This window comes from Uranotaenia lowii, chromosome 2, assembly GCF_029784155.1.
Source record: "Uranotaenia lowii strain MFRU-FL chromosome 2, ASM2978415v1, whole genome shotgun sequence".
Taxonomy (NCBI): Eukaryota; Metazoa; Arthropoda; class Insecta; order Diptera; family Culicidae; genus Uranotaenia; species Uranotaenia lowii.
The window spans coordinates 114,246,750-114,270,099 of NC_073692.1; the positions used below are offsets into that span (position 1 = coordinate 114,246,750).

Here is a 23,350-nt window from a genome sequence, read left to right on the forward strand (position 1 = left end):
TCGCTTTATAACTTTTCTGTACTCTGCATATCATGTTATAATTTAATCCAATTCTAAGAATTTAAACTAAAGTAACATTTTGTCACTCTTAAGCTTTAACGCTTAAAATCCCTATGTGGATAGGCTTTATGTCATACTTTGTCAAGAATTCTCATGTGGATAGGCTACATGCCATGTTTAATACATTGAATTTATTTTCTTATCCTTTTTATAGGTTTTCAGATTTCTCAGGTATATGATGAAATCTGCGAAAAATAGGCTAGGCACAATTTTCCCGTTTGTTGGGATAACGTGCCGCTTTTAAGCCTAACCCTTTTCTGATACCTGATACCTGACCCCCCCCCCCCCCCCATGAACAAGTCCTTTGCACAGGCCTGCATAGAGCTCCTAATTGTCGGATTTGGAATTTTTTGAAAGCATTTTGTTTGAAAATGTTTTTTCTATCAGTGCTGAAAAATTCGTTACGAATCGTTTTGTTTCAAAAAAGTTACACGTAATGGAAGCCGCGATAGGAAAATTTATTTTGGACACCCACGTCAAAAACCCGACGTGGTCTGGTTCAAAAATCGTGAAATCTGATTTTGGGTGGCTTCCTGGCCAAAAATTTTACAAAGCCACTAGTCGGGTTGATGCTCCGCTAAGTTCAAATTCGTTTTTGCCGATAAATTGGCAAGAAAGTGTTTGATCTGGCAAGGTATTTGCAGTTGCGGACGAAATACCCCGGTTTTTGTGAAAACAAGATCATGGACTCCGCAATGTACAAGGAGAAGAGCCTGAAAAACATTTTTTCCGAACATCAGATCTCACAAAGGACCAGTAAAGTTTTCGCCAGATTTGGCAAGCTGCCACTACAGAAAAAAGCTTTGCGCAGTGGCGATATCGTAACCAATGAAGTTCTACTGAGGTGCGATTATTGCTTGTCGAAAACACTACAGCAAGAAGGTCTTACAGTGGTATCGGGCCAATGGGTGGATTTTGTCGAAAAGAACATCAACCCACCCAACTGCCTTCAATTCCGCCCTATCGAAAATTTTTGGATAATTGTCAAGCAGAAGATGAAGAAAAATGGTAGGACGACTCGGGATGTAACAGCGATGAAGAGATAGTGGAACAGAATGGCCACTGAGGTCAGCGAATAGGATGTCCAAACTTTAATGAGTGGTACTCGACGAAAAGTTCGAAATTTTATCAAAACAACATCGGAATATTTTTTTTATTATTTTTCCTTTAAAGTGCAATAAAAACCCTACATTTTAAGTACAAACTTTTTTTATTTCGTTTACATAGCTTCGAGATAGACCCGTTTTAATGCGTCCAGATTTGTCGTGATCCATGCTTTATTGGCACAAAATGAAAAGTGCCTTGCCCTTCAAATATATCTCTCTTGGATTGGTTAGTTATATCAAACATGTCGTCAAGAATTAACAAATACAAGAAACCAATTTTGACTCTCTATAAAAATCGTCAGCATTCTTATGACTCGAGAAACCGCTGAAGCTCATATAAGTAATTGTTAAACAAATTAAAAAAAAAATCCTAAACAAAAGGTTTGATTGACCATTATTGAATTACCTTTCCATTTGAGTAAAAAAAAAATCTGTCCAGTTGATTTTGAATAACCGTTATTTTAATGTTTATTCGAACTTGTTTATCACCTTGTAATTATATGGCGCTTAGTTAAAATTGGATTGATTCATTGATCTACGGGCAGGTAATTCCCAAAGACCTAAATATAAACTCAATAAACAAAGTACAAATCACTTCTCTTTTCGGCGTCAAAAACTGTCCACCAAGACTCCACCGAAGCTTGACCCCTTCTTGTTTTTTGAATGGGGTCTGCTCTGAATACGAAGAAGAAGCACGCGACGCACTCCTCGCACCACGGAAGACGGGCATCATCGCGCCCGCGAAAGATGTCGTTGGGTTCATTGTTGGGTCGTCGCCACCCCATTCATAGTTAGTAGTTGGTGATTGTAAACGGCACCGAATCGTCATCATTTAGTCGGTTTAAAGTCAGTTTTCCACACTAATCACTTTTTAATTCCGTTGCCAATGGGATGGGGGGCTCAGTTTGGTAGCAGATTTTGGTTGGGTTAGTCGTGAGACCTCCAAGAAAAAGGAGGAATTAGCGTCGAAGCGTGAGCCTGCCCCGAATGAAGTTCGTTGGTTGGTAGCTCTCTTAGTACAAGCGACTAAGCGCCGAATACTTAGTTGGCTTCGAATCTTGCAGTGAGTCAAGATCCGCCAAGGTCAACAACGCAGCACCGGCTGCCTAGGCTTGTGAGTTTTCCATAAGCGGTTTTGTGCGAGCTGGTTTTAGTTTTTCTCCAGTCGGCGAAGCGATCTGTCTTAGAGACATTTGAGTCGATTTCGGGGCTCGGCGCTAAGTGGCGTAGCACGCAGAACTACCCCTTTGCTTTGATTGGGTTTAAGCGATTCGGTTGTACCGGTTTCGGATTTGGGGAGAGAGCTTTTTCCCACTAAACGCTAAGCGGAGAGAACGCGGGAAGCGAACATTTGCGGATGAAAACACACCGAAAGCGCTAGGGAGAGAGAGCAAGAGCAATCTCGGCAGCATCCAGAGGACTAACTCTAGACTTTAGTGCTTTTATAAAGTGAGGTGTTATTTTTAATCGAACGTTAATTTAATAAATTTCTTCCGCGAGGTTTGGTGGATGTGCGGTCGATCTTGAACGCGTAAACTTTTTCGAATTCTCGCGTGTGCCAAAACCCGAAGAACTTTCCGGAAGAAAATAATTCGGGAAGTTTTTGGGCGAAACCAACTCGTTTTCGCATCGCTAATTTGCATAACCGGGTCCAGCCAGACAACAGCCTCAGAATCTTCTGAAAGGGGGATGACATCCCAGTTCGATTTGCTTCGACGACCGGCTTCATCAGAATCAGCATCATCATCAAAGTGCTAAATGTGTTTGAAGATTGGGTGAGTTCGTTGTTGGGGTGCTTTGAAAATTCACGCGCTTAGTCGTTATTCGCAACTCCGTTGAGCAAGAAGTCGAGGCGGGTTCTGAGTTTTGTTCTGTTCAGTTCCTAAGTTCAATTGCACAATTTTTCGGCGGAAGATCAATCAAATCAGCTGTTTCCGGTAACGCAGTGCGGCTTTATAACAACAAGTGTGATTTATCTCGATTGACACTCAGCGGGTGGTTTTTTGAGGGTCGGAAAATTTTGCAGCTGCGCATTGACTTCAAAAGGATTTCTATTCCAGCCCCAGAAACAACTTTGCTACTGACAACTAATCTTGAACGGAAAATAGTGCAGTGGCTGCTGAATTTGTTTGGATTGGGAAAGGCGGAATGATTTGAGTTTTAATTTCAGTTTCAGTGAATACTTAGAGGAATAAAAACATTGTGACTAGTGAATGAATGTTTTGGGAATGATCATAGAAGGATACTAGTGATATTTTTATATAGCGAGGTGAGTTTCAAAGTGGAAAACAATAAGGTCAAGAAAAATGCTCCAAGTGTGGATGGAAATAGGTGTGATAACTGACCTACTTCACTAGCAGCGAAATGCAGGACTGCACCCTTTAATGAAATAACCTGTGGAATACATTTCAAACGGACTGAAGTGAAAATTTGTTTGAACTGTGAGTTTACAATTGTGAATCCCCAGTAGTCGCAGCCATCTACAAAAAACTCTGAAAATTGTAACTTTGAAATAAAATTAGTTCCAGTGAAGCATCAACTAAATTTGAAATTCGAGTAAAAAAGATAATGTATTCGCAAGCCTTGAGTTCTTTTTTCTGAATTTGTGATTCAAATTTCTGAATTTTGTTTTCTGAACTCTTAATGTAATATTCTGACTTCTGAATGCTGGATTCTGAATTTTGATATCTGGATTCTGAATTCCAAATTCAGAATTCAGTATCCTGAACTCTAAACTTTGAATCCTTGATTCTTATGTCTGAATTCTAAATTATTTTACATTATATTAGTTCCTTTGAAAGCTGAAAATATATTGCAAATTAAGTTTAAAAATAATGAATATGAAGTTCTGAATCCTGAGTTCTTAAATCTGGATTCTAAACTCTGAATTCAGAATCGTGAATTCCTTTTTATCATCCTGAATTTTCAGCTCTAAACTTTGAAGTCTAAATTCTGAATTATGAAGTCTGAATATTGAGGTCAGAATACTGAGTTCAGAATTTTGAATTTTGAATCTATTTAATTCTGATATATGAAAACTGAGTTTAAAATCATTTATACTGAATTCTGAACTATTAGTTCATATTTCTGAAATCTAAGAACCACCGTTTAATTTTTTTTGTAAATTTATTTTCTGCAAAGCGGTGTACCGAACCGAATAGAGGTCACACTACCTTAACCCAGGGCCGTAGGAATGACTGCCTCATGGGGGGGAGGGGTTTTGTGACAACATTTTTCGTATAACATTTTTGTTTGAAAAATGCATACATAAAGAATGGTAGTAAAGAATAAGTGATACTAAAGCTCATTTTTCGGGATTAAGTTCTTCTAAATTAAAAGTAAGTCTTTTAAAATTATTACTTCAGAAAAAGGTGTTCAGTTTTCTTAAGCTGTACAAAACAAATGAGGGATCTTGAAGATTTCATATGAAAGAAAATCTTGTTTGGGGTGCAAATCAGATTTATCAGATCAGAACTCTTGTAATATAAATAATATTATATAACAAACCAATTAAATATATTTCCAGCTTAATTTTAACTGAGCCTGAAGATTAAGTACAAATAATTTTATTAACAATAAATTATCATTAATATTTTATTTCATTATCAAAATCCTGTGGAAAAAAAAAATAAATTAAAGTTAAGATTTTTCAAAGAGCGCAAACTTAAAAATGAGTTCAGATCATATTTTAAAATAGTGGTTTTGCACAAGTTTTGTGTTTTGTTTTGGGAAATTTTGAATTTTAATTCCGAATCTGAATTCTGCATTTTGAGCCTGAATCGAAAACTCTGAAATCCTAATTTTTTAATCTAAATTTCAAACAAAAATTTCTAAATACCAAACAATAATTATGAAACATGAATGGCATTTTCCAACAAAATCTTTAACCGGAAATCTCTTATTTAAATATTGAATATTTGATTACCTTTATGAATTCTTCCTTCAATTAATTGTTTGTAATTTAGATGGCGAACCAGAATAAAAATTCCGAATGATGAAATTATCAAATTTCAATTTTGGATCACCATTATGAAACTTTTTTAAGTTTCAAATCTGCTTAAGAATTAAAAGTTAAAACCTCAAACCCAAATCTTAAAAATTGATTGTTATTCTTAATATTTGCTTTCAATTTTCCAGAATGATGAGTTTCGAACATGAAAAATGAATCTTATTTTAGTTTTAAATGAAAAATCGAGATAAGAATCGAGATTTTGCCCCAATGATGAACCGAAATGAATATCAAGATTAATAAACTGAATACAAATTTCACAATGCGGTCTCTGGCTAAAAATTTTGATTTTTATTTATATTTTCCGCACTTATTCGGGCAGGGGAGATCCGAACTTTTTCATCTAAAGACCTTGCAAAATTTGGGCATTCGAATTCAAAGTTTACAACCCAAAATTAGGGCTATATCCAGGCAGATTTGGGATTTCATCAATTAACGTCAAGAAAAAAACAGCTCGAAAAGTTTTTCTTCGCATCGGAACACATCAGCTAGCTTATTGTTTAAACTTTGCTCAAATATTTAAATTGATGTCGCAAATAAAGTAAAAACAATCAAGATAATTCCAGGAAATCAGCCAACCAAAGTGAGTCTAATCTTATTGAAAATTCTATATTAGAAAGTATGGACCGTATACAAAATTCATACACCAACTTCTTTTGCAAATATCTTTTGATAGCGTTTTTCGCGTAAAGTTTTTAAATGCCTATCAATAAGTGAGAGATTTTTCGAAATACTGTAGTAGAATTGTGGGCCTGGAATAAGATTTCGAGGTTCTGAGTCGAGGTTGTACCTCTTGATTCACCTTAGTCGTTCATAAAAATTTTCCGGACTTAAAATTTAGAGTTTGGAGAAGAACATTTCGTTTGACATTTTTGGGACACTCATTGGGGGGGGGGGGGGGGGAATTGCAGGTTAAGCGTACTTAATATACATAAATGATAAATTTCATTTATCAAATATTATGTTAAAAAAATTACTATTAAAAAGATCTTCAATGCGAAAAAATAAGCCATATTAGAACAAGGCATTCAATATTTATTTATTTTTTGGTACATGGATCATTAGATCTGATTTTGACAGATTTGGGGAAGCTGAATTATACATTTGATTTTTGCTATTAGTTCTTTTTTTTGACAACTTTAAATACTGGTTAAAATTCGTTTATCAAATAAGTGTACTTTTTGGCTAAACTGTACAGTAGACTGCCCCAAATGACCCGACTGCACGTTAAAATTTATCCTATATCTAGTACAAGATCTCATTACAAATTTATGACAAATCGCTTCACGGGAAGGGGTCGATCAACGAGCCTGAATTTTGTATGGGATTTTGAGACATTTTGTTCGGGAGAAACATGAAAAACCAGCTTCTCTTCAACAACTTTAGTTTCCTACGATCGATTTTTTTAATACGGCTTATCTAAAAGGGCTTAATATATGTCAAATATTTCATCCGTAGACTGCATTTTGATTTGATTTAAGATAAGAAGTTATAGGGTTTCAAAAATGGACTAACTTTTTTAAGGGTGGTATTCATCACTGTTATTGTGTTCGACCGCCTCGACTCATTTACTTTGATGAATATCACCATGTTAAAAGCTAAACCATTTTTTTAAGCTAATAACATTTTTATATTAACTATTATCGAAATGCAGTCTTGTTGTAAAATATTTATCATAAATTAAACTTTAAGAAAAACCGTATTAAAAAAAATCATCCAAAGGGAGCCAAAGCTATAAATAAAGACCTGGTTTTTCATTTTTCTTTCAAAGAAATTATCTCAGAATTCCATACAAATTTCAGACTCGTTGATCGACCCCTTCCCGTTATCCAATCTAGCCCGAATTTGACAAAGGATCTTGCACAAGACCTTGGATCAATTTTAGCCTGCAGCGCAGAACATTTCACAAGTTTTTAATTTCCCATACAATTTTGGGGCAGTCTACTGTACAGAGTGGCAACGGAAAAGAGGTACACATTGTTTACTTCATGAAATTTAAATTTATTTCGGTTTGAAATCGATTTCAATATCATCTGTCAGAATAAATCAAATCAGAGTCAGAGATCAATTTTTTTAGCTTGGTGTTTGATAACAGCTCGAAGACGCTTTTAGCATTTTGTCTCAAATCTTCGCCAAACATTTTGAAATGGGTCCAACCTCAAATGCTAAACGTCGTCCAACTTGCCTAGCATGTTTTATCAGATTTTAAGAGAAGTCTAGTGGGTTCAATTCCAGTGACGATGCATCAAAATTGAGCAATTGATGTACAAATTTTTACATTTTTACATGCCGTAAAAAACTCGACCCAGTATGATTGATTGGCTTGATGATAGATATCATCTACAAACTTTTTTTTTGCCTTTATTAACATATACCAAAACTGTTAGTGTAAAAAAAATTTCTGACAATCACTTTTTTTGGAATAAATATTTTAATTCAGTTACCAGTTTGGGCTACAATGCTTCGAAATATTCCTTATGCTGGAATATGATTGTTTTGCATCACGTGTTAGTTAATTTCAAAATGTCATCCATTCGAGCAAATTTATTTTGAGTTCAGCTAGTAAAATTGTTTGTAGTATTTTTTACCCCTAAATGTATGCAGGCAGTACCTTGATGCTTTTTCTCTTATGACTTTTTTGACAAAAAATGTAAAATTAAATTCGAAAAAAAACAAAAAATTGCTTTATTTTCTAACGTTTAAGTTTGATTTAAAAAAAAAACAAAGTTTGATGCTACTTACACCTTTTTCTTAGTAGGGGAGAAATCGCATGTTTTTGTAAAATTAAAAATAACTGGAGAAACCAATAATTTTTCTGACTTAGGGGAGATGGGGGCATAATGGCCACCTTAAGGAAAACGCTTATTTAACCATAGAGAACAGCTGTAATATGTGAATTACATAATTGTTTCGTGTTTAGACACTCAAATGGTCAATTGCCTAATTGTATGAAACTTTAAAAAGTAGATAAAAACGTTTAAAAATGCATTTTAAAAATTTTTTGCCGAAAGCTGAAAACCAGTCACTGTAGAGGCATAATGAGAAACCCCCCGAGGCTGTATGAGCACCATTAATGAAGCCATAATGAGCGTTTTCTGCCGGGAATTCTAGCAGCAAATTCGACTCGATGAAGTCAACTGAGTAATAGAGCTACAGCTTGACTTGTATCGTCTGACGATTTGGCCTATTGGTTAGATATTGGTCTGTTTGTAGAATTCAAAGAATTAACACATGCTCACACATTTTGTTTCTGGTGTTTTGTTTGACGGATGATGCTTTGATGCTTTTAGCCGTATAATGTAACAAACAATAAAAAAAATCAATCATGAATGGTCTGTGCAAAAAAAAATCCCCTCGAACAGGAATCGAACTCGAGTCTAATGATTACCTCTCCGACACCTTACCAATAGGCCAAATCGACAGACGAAGCAAGCCAAGCTGTAGCTCTATTATTCAGTTGACTTCATGGAGTTGAATTCGTTGCTAGATTCCCCGGCAGAAAATGCTCATTATGCCTTCATTGAAAGTGCTCTGTTCGCCTCTAGTGAGCAAATTAAAGTAAAAAAGCGTTTTAAAATTGATTAAAGTGAAAAATCAAATATTTAATGATGTTGAAAATTGAGAAACAATGTGTAGATCATGTTGCAGTGCGTACATTTCAGATCAAGATGATTTAAAGGTCATAAAAGCTTATTTGGTGGTGCTCCAAAATTATAATATTTTCGTCACTTGAGAACCTAGCTGGTTATTATTTCATATTTCTGTAAAGATGAGAAGGATATTCCTTTTTTGGTGAAAAATTAATACTATGGATAGTACGCAACAAATCCTTATGAAAATTTGTTTAAGAAAATACGTACTAATGTAGAAAAAAGGAGTGCTCATTATGCCCTGGGTGCTCGTTATGCCCTCATCTCCCCTACTCAATTTGATATCCCATCAACCTTAAAGTTTTTGTTGTGCAAGTGGTAGGTTTGTGTATGGATATGAAGTTTTTAGAAGCCACTGAAGATAAAAAAAAGTGTTGCATGAATTCTCAGTTGACGGAACTTTTCAAGCACTATTTTGATAGGTACCAGTGATGTCAGTTAAATTGATTGTTTTTCAATTCCGAAAGACATACCTCTTTTCAATAACTCAATAACTTATATGATACAAAATTACGGTTTAAGACAAAATTGTTCAGCGGAAATTTTTCTTTAAAGAATTTATAAATTTGTACAAAAACCATTAGCAAACTCGATTCGCTATAGGGAACAAAAATGACGTTGATTTTTCAGAACAAAATATTCAATTAAAACTCAAATTTACTTATATTCACGATACTAGTTTTTTTTTATTTCCTTCAAGATTCTTTTTGGGTAAGGGTCTATATGACCCGAAGAGATCCTTTTTTATGCAATGTCTCAGGAGTGGTCAAAACTGCAATCATGAAATGTTTGGAATTTTCCTAAAATTAGAACCTTTGAAGTTTTTGTTTATTTAATTGGTTTAAAAGGTCAACGGTTAAGCCCAAGTAAAAGTATTTGAGATGATTCAGGCCAAAAAGCTAAATTTTCGTGATAAAAATAGGAAAAAAACGCTTTTCTAAAATAACAATATTTTGAAATCTTCCTAATGTGTGATATAAAACCTTTAAAAACATTTAAAATGCGTGTAAAAAGAGAATTCAGAAAGTACTTCAAAGATCCCCAAAAAAAGTGTTTCATCAGAGAAAACTATTCATTTGAAAAAATATGGATTTTTAATTAGATTAATATTGCTCAAGAAAGTTAAGAAGATTATTCTTTTAAAATTAAAATGCACACATTTTATGAATTATCGTGAAAAAATTTAAATAAGATGACTTAAGATCATTTACTTTGGAATTGGAAATACTTATTTTGCAAAATCTAATGTACATTCAGGTAATGTATCGCGGGCGATTCGTACCTCAAAAAAGAAACCGCTTTAATTCCAAGAAACCGTATGAAAATAGGAAGCGAGGAAGAATGATCCTAACGGGTTAAACTCCTATCAAAAAAGAAAAAAAAAGTATAAGAAGACCGTGAAAAAATCGCGTTAAAAACCTTCAGCGTTGAGAAACTTTTAAAAAACATTTCCAACATTTATAATAATTAGGTATTCATATTTCATTGATTAAGAAGCTCATTAGTATTTTTTATTCATGTTATTTGCTAATTAAATCCTGTTTGCGTTATTGCATATGAATTTTCAGGATGAAAAAATGCTTTTTGGTTTTTTATTTTTCAATTGTTCCATTAATGCCTCGCAGTGTAAAATAATTATGAGTCATTTATTGCTCCTAGATTAAGGATGCCATAATGTTTTCAGCACGTATTTGGGCCGGAAAAACCGGGCAATATTATATAAAAACCTAAAAAAATCAAGGCAGTTGATTTCAAAAGTGACGGCCATGAATCCATATTTTCTCAAAACCCAAAAATTACTCAACAAAAATCAAGAAAAACTTTTTATAAAAATTGTTTAAAAAAATCGTTCGTATGATGTTGCAAGATTTTTTCCAGCACAAATTCGAAACGGGCAAGTCCATGGTATTTGAACCTTTGAACCTTGCAAAATCCTGGCAGTTGAGTGAAAAAATTTCAACTCAAAAAACAGGGCAAATTTGGGAAAAAACCCAGACATGATAAAATAAATAATTAAAAAGCAAAACATTTGAAACATTATGTTTCTATCAAACTACATCAAAAAATTTTAAATTCTTTTTCGAGGTTTTCATAAAATCTTGCTTTTTTACAGTACTTACTCAAAAATTTTTGTTTTTATTCACGAAAATAAAAAAATTAAATTGACTCTATTTGAGTTTTTCTGTTCGTTTTAGCGAATAAAGTGAAAAAAAAAACCTGAAAAATCCGGGCATTTTTTAACTAAATCGAGTCAACCGGGCTTGTTTCTAAATTTTATACCAAATTTTCGGCCAAGTCCGGATTATAACGGATAATCTGGAAAGCTTAGTATACCCGATCAGGAGGGAAAAACTAAATTATATCAAGATGAGATATTTTGATATTAATTTTTTCCTATCTAAATGAGTTATTATTCAGTACTCGTAGGATGTTAAAATATCTCAAATTATATCAAAAAATCTATGCAATCATAGCTAAATTATATCAACTTTAGATATGCTTCTTTCAAGATTATATCTCATTCAGATAGCATAGTTTGATATTGGATAGAACAAAATCTATCAAAATTATAACTTATCAAGATATGAGTGCTTCGAGAAAAAATGCTAGTGGCATGTCAATAAACCTCATTATTTGTTAAAACCATGCCCCATTTTTGGTTTCCCAAAAGTTGGATTCAATTTTACGAATCGGTTGAGCGAAATCCATTGATGTACGGTTTGGCCTGTTGACTTCGATGTCCGTGCTTCAGAAAAAGTTGCACGTATATCAAAATCAGATATAATTATTTTATATTAGGACAATTCGAAAAAAAATCTTTATCATTGAAAATGAACTCAACCCCATTCAAGTCTGTCAATTAGAATAAGATATAATTCAGATTGGAGAAACTTAAAATCGATAATTTGGAATACTTAATTATAACTGAATCAGATATAAATATCTTGGTGAGATACGTTTGAGTTATTATTTTGATATGCTCTCCTGATCGGGTAGGAATGTAAATTAAACAGTCAAAAAAATATGTAATGTCAATGTACTAATCCAGTGGTCGGCAACCTTTTGAGACAGAAGAGCCAAAAATTGCAAGTTAAGGAAATTTCCAAGTTTGAAAGAGCCGCACTTCATTTTATCCTTACTACAAATAATGGTGATCGCTAAGATACATTGCATCCTGCTGTGAACCCAGTTTTATTATCTTTTTTTTCACATTGCCACAGATTTTCGTTGTATTATTGGCATACTGGAGGGATTTTCTTTCTTCTGAATCATACATTTTCAAAACGTGTACAAAACGAGTACAAAATGAGTAACGTTGAAATTTTGGCGATTTGCCATTGTGACCTGATTTTAAACTTTGGAGCAATTTTTTCCTAACACCTATTCTCAAATAAAAAACAGGCTTTCGATGTAATATGTTGAAATATTAAAAAGAAGCATTGAAAATTTTATATCATAAAGATGCATACTACAAGAGGTAAATTAATATACAAAAAAACTAAACGAGGGTTTGTCGCTATCATTTTTTTCTTATAGTTCTACAAATAAGCCAACAAAATTTTCGTGTTGAACATCCGTTAAAAGCGTTGAGGTTCATTTAGTTGTTAACTATTATTTTAAACAAATAAATATTTTCCGGGCCTTAGAATAAATAAACCAACCAATTTTATATCATATATGCTCATTATATGGATAGAACAAAATTTGACAAAATTTAACGATCGGTCGCGAGATATAGTCTGATAATAATAGGGGAGAGTGGGGATACTTGATCCCCTTTTCTTATTTTCACCATATCTTTTTGGAAAAATTTAGCAACTCGCCGTCTTTGACATTTTCTGACAGCTTGTAACTTCAAGTTTCTATGCTCCAAAAATTAGAAAGATACTTGAACCCGTTGATGAACTAGAAGCATTTTCGTGGGAGTAAAAAAATTGCGATTTTTCTGAAGTTAGGGGAGACTTGATCTTTTATTCAGGAAGCCCTAATCCTTGTATAAAAATCGAACAAAACCCCAAGATAGAATGTTAGTTGACTATTTTGGTCATGTTTGTTCTCATTTCACAATTTATAGCAAACATAAGAAGAAAATTCTATAACTTTGTCTCAACGCTAATAACATTGCATACTTAAAGGCGCTATTTTATATAATTAAGAGAGAATTAATTATTTTTGCTTTTTTCTTCAGACAATTGTTCGATAAATATTAGTTTTTGGATAAATATTAGTAATTTCGTAATCAGCAATCATAACGATCAATTCAGAAGAAGAAGATGCCGTTTGGAAGAGGGATCAATTGTACCCAACTTTAGGGGATCAATTGTACCCATAATCAACATTTTAGAAAACTTTTTCTGAAAAAAGTTGAGAGTTTTCCATTACTTTGAAAATATGGCATTATGAAGTTCATTTTACGCTCGAGCGATTGATACATTGGAACAAATATTTTTTCCATAATTTTCCCAAGTAAGGAACATTTTAAAGTGATGAAAAAAGATCTTCAAGTTACATTTTGTGAAATTTTTCAAACAAAGTTAAATTACTCAAACAATTATTTTGTTAAAAATTTTTAAACTACAAACATTGTTATTTTGCTCATTTTGGCAGATTTTTCTAGAACATTTGATATTTGTAAGACATTCCAGTTTCGAGATATAGCTGAGGAATCAAGTATCCCCAGGGATCAAGTATCCTCATTCTCCCCTACGGTTATAAAATTTCTTTTAATTTTTTTTAATTACAAGCATTCCTTTTTCTTAAGGTTTTATTTTTGACACTACACGTACAAGCATTCCGATTGAGCTCTTTATTTCTCATTTTGATATCTGTTAAAAAAAGGGTTCAAAAGTAATGTTTTTCGATAACGAAAATTAAAGTTTTAATTTTCAATTCTGTTCAAATCTTAACCCTTTTAAGTTGTTTTTCCTCCATACTAATGAAATCTAAAAAATAATCTGAGTCTCAAATATATCATGGATTCAGATTGATCCTTCTGTCAAAGTTTCTTTAAGTTCTAATCACAAATTCATATTTTAAATGTATAAAAAAATTAGTGATTTGGAATTAAATCTATATGATTTCAATTTGTTGAATGAATTCTCAGTTTTCGCTTGCAAAATTAAAATGTTCATCATTATATTCGTTCGTTAGCTGTTGCCCGGCCAAAAAGCTATAAGATTCGTTGTGTGAATAATTTATATAAATTTTTCAATATTTCAAAACAAAACAATTTCAAATACTTCAAACAGTCGAGAAAAATATTTTTAAAATACATTTAATTCTTGACAGATTTGGTGTATTTCAGTGTATCTTGGATTTTTGGAATTGTCAAGAATAAATTCATCCTATGGTTTTAGAAATATGCTGGGGTTCAAAGGAAAGTTTTGATAGCTATCTCGGATCTTTCGGTACAATATTAAATCTTACATAATAATAGACATCTAACTTTGGTTTAGCTTCGCTGTATGTTATTTTTCAACCGAATTTTTATACTAACATTTTAGTTTTTTGACGTTATTTTTAACATCACTTCATAGAACAAACCAAAACCACAATTCTGATAAAGACTTAGAAATTAAAATCAACTTTCAAAACAGTCATGAAGTTTTAAAATTAATTGCAAAAACACGTTAAAGGAATAAAGTTAAGAATCAAAAAAGAATGTATAAGTTGTAAGAAGATATATTAATGTTTATGGAAGAAAATGCTTCTTTACCAAATAAAGTTGTTCCTTCGAATAATTACCTAAAAATATTGATATTATTTATGAAATTCTAAAATTGGATCTAGCACTCAGCTCCCGATTTAAAAAAATATTTTTTAACCAACATGAAAATTTTGTTCACATGAACTCATGTTCAACATTCCAACGAAATGCTATCATGGATTTAAAAAGGAAATTGAGAGATGGATTCAAAATTTGAAAAATTTAGAAAAAAAAGTTTAAGGAAAAAAACTTTTAATGCACATAACAATTCAGTATTCAAAGCATTATAAAATCATCATCTATTTAATGTTCATAATTGATCAGAACGGTGGTAAAGCAAATTTATTTTTAAAATATTCAATTCAAGAAAAACAAACTCAATTTAATAATTTCAATAGTGAGGACTGTATTTGACTATTGAAAAATACTCGATTTTTATCCGATTGAATCAGAACAACAAGGAAAACTAATTCAACGGAAAACCACCGAAGAAAAATTTCTCCAGGCTTCCAAATGCTATATAAGACTTTTATGATGTACGTTAACTGATTTCTGAATCTCTACCTGGTTGCAAACTGACAAGATGCTGTTGATTTGGTCTATAGTATTTTTTTTTTGGTTTTTACTCTTGAAAATTCCGTTTACTCTTGAAAATTTCGAGTATTTTCAAAATCTCCACACTTTGAGCTAAAGAGCCGCAACCATACATCCAAAGAGCCGCATGAGGCTCGCGAGCCGCAGGTTGCCGACCTATGTACTAATCGATAAATTGCAACTTTTTTTTTAACTTAGCAGGAAGTTTAAACAAAAATATTTAGATCTGAGGAATAAGGATTTGTTTTAAGGATTAATTCAGTGTACCTTAAATAGTAAAATATATTCCTTGGTTAACTTATGGAAACCATATAAACAAAACGTTTAAATATATATTGGTCCAAAATTATTTTCATTCTCTAACAAATACAAAAATTTAAACATGTTTGAAGGAAATTGTTTGAAAAATCAATCAGTCACTAACTGGTTAATAAACTACATCTAAGCTTATGTGGGTTAAGTTTTGTAGGCGAGAATGGAGTTGAGTTGAGCCCATTTTCTGACAGCGTGTAATTTAAAGTTTTTATATAAGGATATATTCGAAAAAAAAAATGTTCTGTGAATAACTTTTGAAGGCATGGATGTAAATTGATGGAATTTGCAACGTATTTACCTTCTAACGTAATAATTACATATGCAAATTTTTGTGATGTTCTGTCAAGTGGTTTTTGAGATAGTGTCGAAAGAAGACGTATTTCGACTTCAATTTTTGGGCAACACGTGCGCCATCTATAATCCATACTATGACCAAGGTTGCCGAAATCACAGAAAAATCTGTAATTTCAGAGAATTTTGAGCAAATTTTCATCACAGAGTCTGTGTCACAGAACACAGAATTTTTGAATTTTGAAAGGAATTCCTAAATTGTTTTTTTTTTATTTGAACAATATAAAATTAAGGTCATTTTCCTTGAATTAGAAAAGTATGATAATATTGGTAATGTAATTTGATTTTTCCCAACTAAAATGTTCGAAAGAAAAAATTTATCATATAAATGACGTATTTGACCTTTTATCACTTCGCCACCGTTTTTGCGCAATGACACGATTCCAGATTCATCTTAATCAGAGTATAAACTTTGTGAGACCTATTAAAGTGGTTTGCAGAGCAAACTGTTGCATTTGGAGGCAGTATTCTTTGTATTTTTAGCCATTCATCGTGTCAATCGTTATGAAAGACTGAGTAATTTGCAGTTTCCACGGATCGTTAGCGTACTCAAGCACTGGACATAAATTTTTTCGATGTTTTCCCCTTGTTTAGTTCCGGAAAATACAGGCGAGACTTGTCAACGATAAAATTCTGGTAAGAAACCAGCCAAGAGACCGTTAAAGAGTTCTTTTTGCTGTCAATTACGAAATTTTTCAAAATATCTCCCCACAAGCAGTCCAATATTTTGCGCACGATTTGACCTCCGCATTTTGCCTATTTTACCGGTGGGCAAGTTTTCTATCTTGTAGAAATGAAGTCAGGCCTATTTTTAGTCAGCTAGACGAAACAGTACACTGAACCCAAATTCACTCTTAAAATACACATGATTTTTCACTTAAAAACAAGGATCCAGTGATTTTCTTCCATTCAAGTGCGACATATACATTTCACTTGGCAGTCACTTAAATTTCAAGTCAATTCATCCACATTCACTTCAGTCGTCACTTGAATTTGAAGTGAGAAAAAATATTCACTTCCCCATCACTTGAATTTCAAGTGAATGTCAGGTTGTAATTGTGTTTATTTTCAGAGTTCGAAATGGCAAATTCTAAAGAGCAGCGTTTAAAGCTTATGCTGGATTTGGATTTTCCAAATTCTTTAATAGGCGATTTTTTCGGTAGTTTGTGTTAAACGCGATGTAAGAAAAAGTTATTTAAAGGTGTTATCATGTTTCAGCTTGTGGGTTGAACGGGACAGGTTTTTTGGTTTGCAGCAGGGAAGATTTAGAAGTCGCACTATCCGCAGTTACCGATCTGCCTTGGGATTACGATGGAATTTTCCTTTCGCCATAAATTTATGTGAAAGCGTAATGTAAGTATTTGAAATCGTAGTGCTTTTCGTTAAATGTTCTTTTATTTAAAAACGCGAGAGATAATTAACTAGAAACATACTTAGAAACTCAGATAAATTTCACTCGAACGTCCTAGTGTAATTCACTTGACCGGTCACTTAAGTGAATTCACTTGACCCATCACTTAAAATTCAAATGAAATTACGTATGGCGAGAATTTACTACAGATGTCACTTATTTTTAAAGTGAAAATTATTTTGGGTGTAAGTATAATTTAATTTTTTCAACACTTCCTCTATTGGACGCGATCTACATAACGACTTGAAAGATGGTCACCAAATTTTGTAGACGTTTACATAACATTACTAGTTAGGTAGCTTCAATGGAAATTTTATCAATTTCCTTCCATGCATTCAAAAGTTATTCACAAAACAAAGTGATGCATTTTTTTCGAATAAACTCCATTTGCTTCAAAAATTAAAACAATACAGATAAACTGGAAGCCTTTTTGAGATATTTTTAAAGTTAAAGGAGATTTGATCCTTTATTAAACGAGACTTGATTCTTTATTCAGAGTGCCCTATGCCTTGGTAAAAATCGAGCAATATCTAAAACGAAATGTCAATTCACTATTTTTAATCATATTAATTTTGCTAAAATTTCCGTATAAAGTCTGCTTCATTTAATATTGAAAACAAACAATTGCGTGTAGTTCAGTCATTTATTAACGAATTCATAATTTGTTTTTCATACAAATGTAGCATTTTCTTTACTCTTTCATAAAAAAAAAATTAAAAAAATTATTCATTGCTGTTTTGAAGAAATTCTCGTACTTTTCCCGTAATACGGCACATTAGGCGGCGCACACCCTTTTCGTCCACCGTTTTGGCGATTTGATTCCACCAGTTCTTCATTTGAGTCATGTTCCTAACAAGTTTTCCCTTTGCCTTAAGCCTCCGCTTCGGATTGCCCAGTATTTCTCTATCGGCCGGAACTGGGGGCAGTTTGGGGGGTTGAGGTCCTTCGGTATTACGCTGACCCCGTTCGTTGAGTACCATTCCATAACCGTTTTGCTGTAATGGCAGCTTGCGAGTTCCGGCCAAAACACTACTGGACGGTCGTGGGCACGAATAAACGGCAGAATCCGTTTCTGTAGGCACTCTTTTTTTGTAGACTTCTGATGTCATTGTCTTGTCAGTGAGAAAGACTTTGGTTTTCTGTCCACAACTGCATATCCCCTGCCAAATCATGTACTTGCGGGCGAATTTATCCGCAAACACGAACTTAAATTTTGAAGGTACATCCCCCCGAGCCGTCGGCAAATAAAATTTTTGACCTGGGATTTGCCCAAAGTCCGCCTTCACGTAGGTCTCATCGTCCATCAGAATACATCCGTCGAACTTGGTCAGCACTTGGTCGTACAGCTTTCGAGCACGAATTCTGGCCACATTGTTCTGCTTCAGCGTCCGATTTGGCTGTTTGCTGGCTCGGAATGACCTTATTCCTTCCCGGAGACGAATTCGTCGCACCGTACTGTGAGCGGCCTGGAACTTATTGGCCAAATCGCGGTCTGAAAGATTGGGATTCCTCTTAACGGCCTTGATGACTTTCCCACGCAGTTTCCGGTCGACAGTTCCACTCCGACGCTTCGAATGCGGCTTCCGAGCCGTCGTCAATGTTTCCTTGTACTGCTTGATAACACGCCATACGGTATTTCTGGGCATTTTAAGCTGTTTAGCTAGCTTCGATGCCGACAACAATGGATTTTCAAGAGAACTGTGCACAATTTGATCTCTCCGTTCGGCTTCCATGGCGGTTGTTTACAAAATGCTATCGTTTGGTGTTATGACATAAATACATGGTGAAAGGTAATGAATTTCCCGACACGTGGGTGAAAAAAGTTTCCAAATCCGTCCACTATGAGCGCCACAATGAGGAAAAGAATTTGTTCCAATATTAAATGAAGTAGACTTTAAAGTTTTTTTTTTCTGTTTAACACATTTTCTAGAAATTTTTTTCTGATATTCCGATTTTGAGATTTAGCGAAAGAATCAATTATTTATCTTAAAATATGAAAAATTGAAGTAATGTTTTTTTTTGTGCCAGGATTAGTCAAGGTTTATTTAAGTCTTCTTCATTTTTTCTATGGAAAAGAATAGTAAAAAATCTCTTTCAAAACACTCTCATATAGCTTTAGACTGTGTTCATATGTGTTCCATATCCCTCCAAAATATCTGAACAAGTTTCAAGCTAAAGCAAATGTCATTATGGTCTGAGCTTTCAATTTGTAACGGCTCACCAGATAGAATAATTATGAGAGCAGACTTAGCGCCTTTCCGGGTTCACATTTGCTTAGAATTTATTCAAAGACAATCCAATTTCTGTCCACCGTTGTTATTCAGACTCAGCCATTGAACCATCAGAAATAAGATGTGCATGGCTGAACATTGACTTCTTGAAAGGTAATCATTTCGTATGTTTTAAAAAATAAACAAAAAATGAATCCCAGAAATGATGTCAGAACAACACACAACTCCTAGCAACCTCTTCCAGTCGATATCAAAGAAGCGCCTCAAGTTTAAACTTGTTTTAGCCAAAGATTTGATGTGGACATTCACTAGCACGCTAGCACCTCATCAATGGGTGTTGCAGCAAGCAGCCCACACGAATTGTCTTGGGTGACTCTCTGCCTTAATGTTGTGATCTCTAACGACTTGTGACAACAAATCGTCTCCGTCAGAAAAAAGTCATCACTCGCCTCGCCAAATAAAACACAGGTGAGCATGAAAACATTAGATGGAGATGCCCGAACAATGATGATTAATCACTTTACAACACGTAATGATCGGACGGAGGCTGTCGATGAATGAAACATATGCATGATCACTTGCTCGCGATTTCGACATCCTGTGCTGTGACTAAATTTCTGTCTTCTTTGTTTTTTTTAGCAGCGGTGGGTGACAACTTGTGGAGTGCAAAAAAAAAATCAGTGAATGGGGTTGTCTATTCTCCGATGGGTGGCTGAAATTTGAAGGAAAAAATTCGCCCGAAGGTCATAGAAAAGTGTCTAGCCAAAAATCCAGTGAACTAGTCATATCTACTAAGTCTGACAGCTGACACACATTCATGCTGGGGGAGAGAAGTTCGGGTTTTAGTTTAGTTTTTGTTGTTGTTGTCGGCAAATGTCCAAACATGATTGTTGCTCTCCGGTCTATTGGCGGTAATCGAAAACCGATTTTTCAATCATTTACATAATAACCCCTGGGCAAGACAACAATATCACCCAAATGGCCTACAGTAGAAAAAAAAAAACAAGTAAATTTTTCAGGGTCTAACCGTGACCGGTATGTTACACATTTCTCAGTGAGAGAGGGGAAAAAATCAAACCTAAAATAAATGTTCGGGTTGATGGTGGTGAAGTAATGGCTTCCAGTGGCAAGGTTGCGAGCGATCGTAAAAAAAATCATTCGAATCTAATTCAAGCTGAGACAGACAGATCAGTCAATGGGAAGATTTGACAACTAGTAGGGCTGACTGATTCAAATACTAATGGCATGTCGTGGGACTAGTTGAAGAAAGATGAAAAAGGAAAGGAAACCCGACATCGTAAAGCCATGGACAACGGGTCAGTTAACCCGAATTAAAGCGGTAGATGAATAATCCAGATCAAATGAAGCAAATTACTTAATTATCTTATCGGATCAATCAACGTTGGGGCTATCATAAGTGTTTTTATCAATATTTTATACGAAATACAGGTTCACTCAGCCACAAAAATTGGCTTCTATCTGTTTAAACTAAACAGATCAACGACCTTAGAACTGTTATCAAGCATCAATCAACCAGTGTTAATATTTTTCAACGTTATATTTGCAATTCATATTAAAGACAGAACTTTTTTTTAATTATTCATAAATGCATATAAATCTGGCCCAGAAATATAAAAATCCTTATATTAAACGCTGCACCCCTCAGATTAGTGCCCTTAGGTGCCAAAGTTTCAATTCATTTGGCTTAAACAAGGCTGGCGCAAAGCACTTCAAATTTGTGAGATTGGTTCAAATTTTGCACAAATAACTTAAAAAATTCTAATTCAAAGGAGATGTTTGGCAAAATGTATGAGAAATCAACATACTTTCATTCATTATGTTCTAGAATATGACCAGTGTGTCGAAGAGCGCAGAATTGCAGAATTCATAGATTAAAGGGTGATACGGTAAAAATTTGGTCAAGGGAAAACGCGTGTAAATCGGTGAAATCGTTTATTTAAAAAATCAAATTAAATTTCTTTTTCAAGTTTAATTAGTATGAAATTCAGGAGAAATATTCAGTTAGGCTTCCGCTTTTCCAAATCCGAATTGCCGGGCCTTACGCTTAACCCCTGCCATCAGATTTTGTACAGCCACCTTGTCCACCTTCTTCGCCGCAGAAAGGCAGTTTGCCTTGAACTGCTGCAAGTCCTTAGCAGTTTTTTGGTCTTCTTTAGGTTCCGCTTTACAATAGCCCAGTATTTTTCAATTGGGCGGAGCTCTGGCATGTTGGGAGGGTTCTTGTCCTTGGGAACCACCTGCACGTTGTTTGCGGCATACCACTCCATGGCCTTTTTACCGTAATGGCAAGATGCCAAATCCGGCCAAAACAGTACGGAACAACCGTGTTTCTTCAGGAAAGGCAGCAGACGTTTGTTCAAACACTCTTTCACGTAAATGCTGCATTTCAAGCCACAGGTACAGATGGCTTGCCAAACCAGATATTTCTTCGCGAATTTTGACAGTTTCATGTGCTTGAAAATATCTGCTACCTTTCCCTTTCCTTTTGCCGTGTAAAACTCCTGCCCCGGAAGATGCTTGTAGTCGGCTTTGACGTAGGTTTCGTCGTCCATTACCACGCAGTCAAACTTCGTCAGCATCGTCGTGTACAGCCTCCGGGATTGCGCTTTGGCCGTCGTGTTGTGTTTATCATCGCGATTTGGAGTCACTACCTTCTTGTAAGTCGATAGTCCGGCTCGTTTTTTGGCTCGATGCACGGTTGTAGACGATACACCCAGCTTATTTGCGGCATCTCAGAGAGAGAGGTTAGGGTTTCACTTGAAACTACCGGCAACTCTCTTTGTCGTCTCAGCGGCTTCCGGTTTTCGATTTCCCCCCGATCCAGACTTCCTGGCTGTCGACAAAAATTCCCCAAACACTTTAATTACATTTGTAACGGTTGATTTGGCAACTTTTAGCGATTTTTCCAGCTTTGCATGCGAGTAGCTCGGATTTCCGCGTTGCGCGAGCAAAATTTTGATACGCTGCTCTTCTCCCTTGAACGGCATTTTGACAACTGAAGAGTGAATTCCAAAATCAAAATAGGAGCAACATTCTACACAAACACACCATCAAAATGAGGGGTGTTCAGGTTTTTTAAATGCAAAATTGAAAGAAATACGTCAAGTTGATATTGACCAAATTTTGACCGTATCACCTTTTAAATAATCAGAAACCAGTTTGTTTTTCAAAAACACTGTTTTTCATTCTTTTTGGAAGACAAGTAATAAGTAGTGAGATTGAAACATGTATGAAACAACAAGATCGCCTGATAAAAGAGCTGAGCACAAAAACTCATCGTTTAATGATCCGATTCGTGAAATATTTGATACAATACATGAATTTTTGGAATTATTTGAAAAAAACTGGCTTCGGACTCAGCTCTCAAAAACATCTGATTACCGAACGTGACCGATTAAAAAGCGTCCGATTAACGAGCGGACTGCATTCGTAATGGAATGTGTGACTTTTTCGCATTTCGTTCATATAGGGTAACGGACTTATTTTGGACCAGAGGACCTATTTTGGACCACCTTATCTAGCTCTCTTAAAAAGCAACTAATTGTGAAAAAAATGTAGTGCATCGCATTAAGTTCACGGGCTTCAACTATATTTGTTAACAAATTTCATGATTAGTTTCTTTGCAAGAGAGCTAGATAAGGTGGTCCAAAATAGGTCCGCTGGTCCAAAATAAGTCCGTTACCCTACCTATAGTGAATGGTGTATGAATTATGAGCACTTATTTGATCACTGCGTGTTCTAGATAGTCCTGTTGTTTCGGAAAGCTCGATCTTCTCAAATATCTAGAGTTCTAGAAGTATGAACTAAGCAATCTGTTCACTTAGTTGAGTTGAATTGTTTTGATTCTATCATAGGGATCTTGCACAGTGCATTAGTATTTATAAGCCGGTGTGCA

At 34.5% G+C, this 23,350-nt stretch overlaps 1 protein-coding gene and 1 pseudogene across 4 annotated transcripts in view; both read left to right on the forward strand.

Annotated features, from left to right (window-relative positions):
* Positions 1 to 859: 859 nt before the first annotated feature.
* On the forward strand, positions 860 to 1,067 carry LOC129750237 (U4 spliceosomal RNA; annotated as a pseudogene).
* A 1,130-nt stretch (positions 1,068 to 2,197) lies between these two features.
* The window catches only part of LOC129747597 (elongation of very long chain fatty acids protein AAEL008004), a 102,901-nt gene continuing 81,748 nt past the window's right edge, over positions 2,198 to 23,350 (forward strand). The window contains exons 1-2 of one of the 4 annotated variants that reach the window (XM_055741887.1): positions 3,011 to 3,103; positions 3,337 to 3,435. The gene's annotated coding sequence lies outside the window, so the exon portion shown is untranslated. Of the gene's footprint in view, positions 2,942 to 2,971; positions 3,436 to 17,125; positions 17,146 to 23,350 lie in introns of those variants that run through there. The other 3 variants (XM_055741888.1, XM_055741886.1, XM_055741889.1) reach the window with 3 other exon arrangements.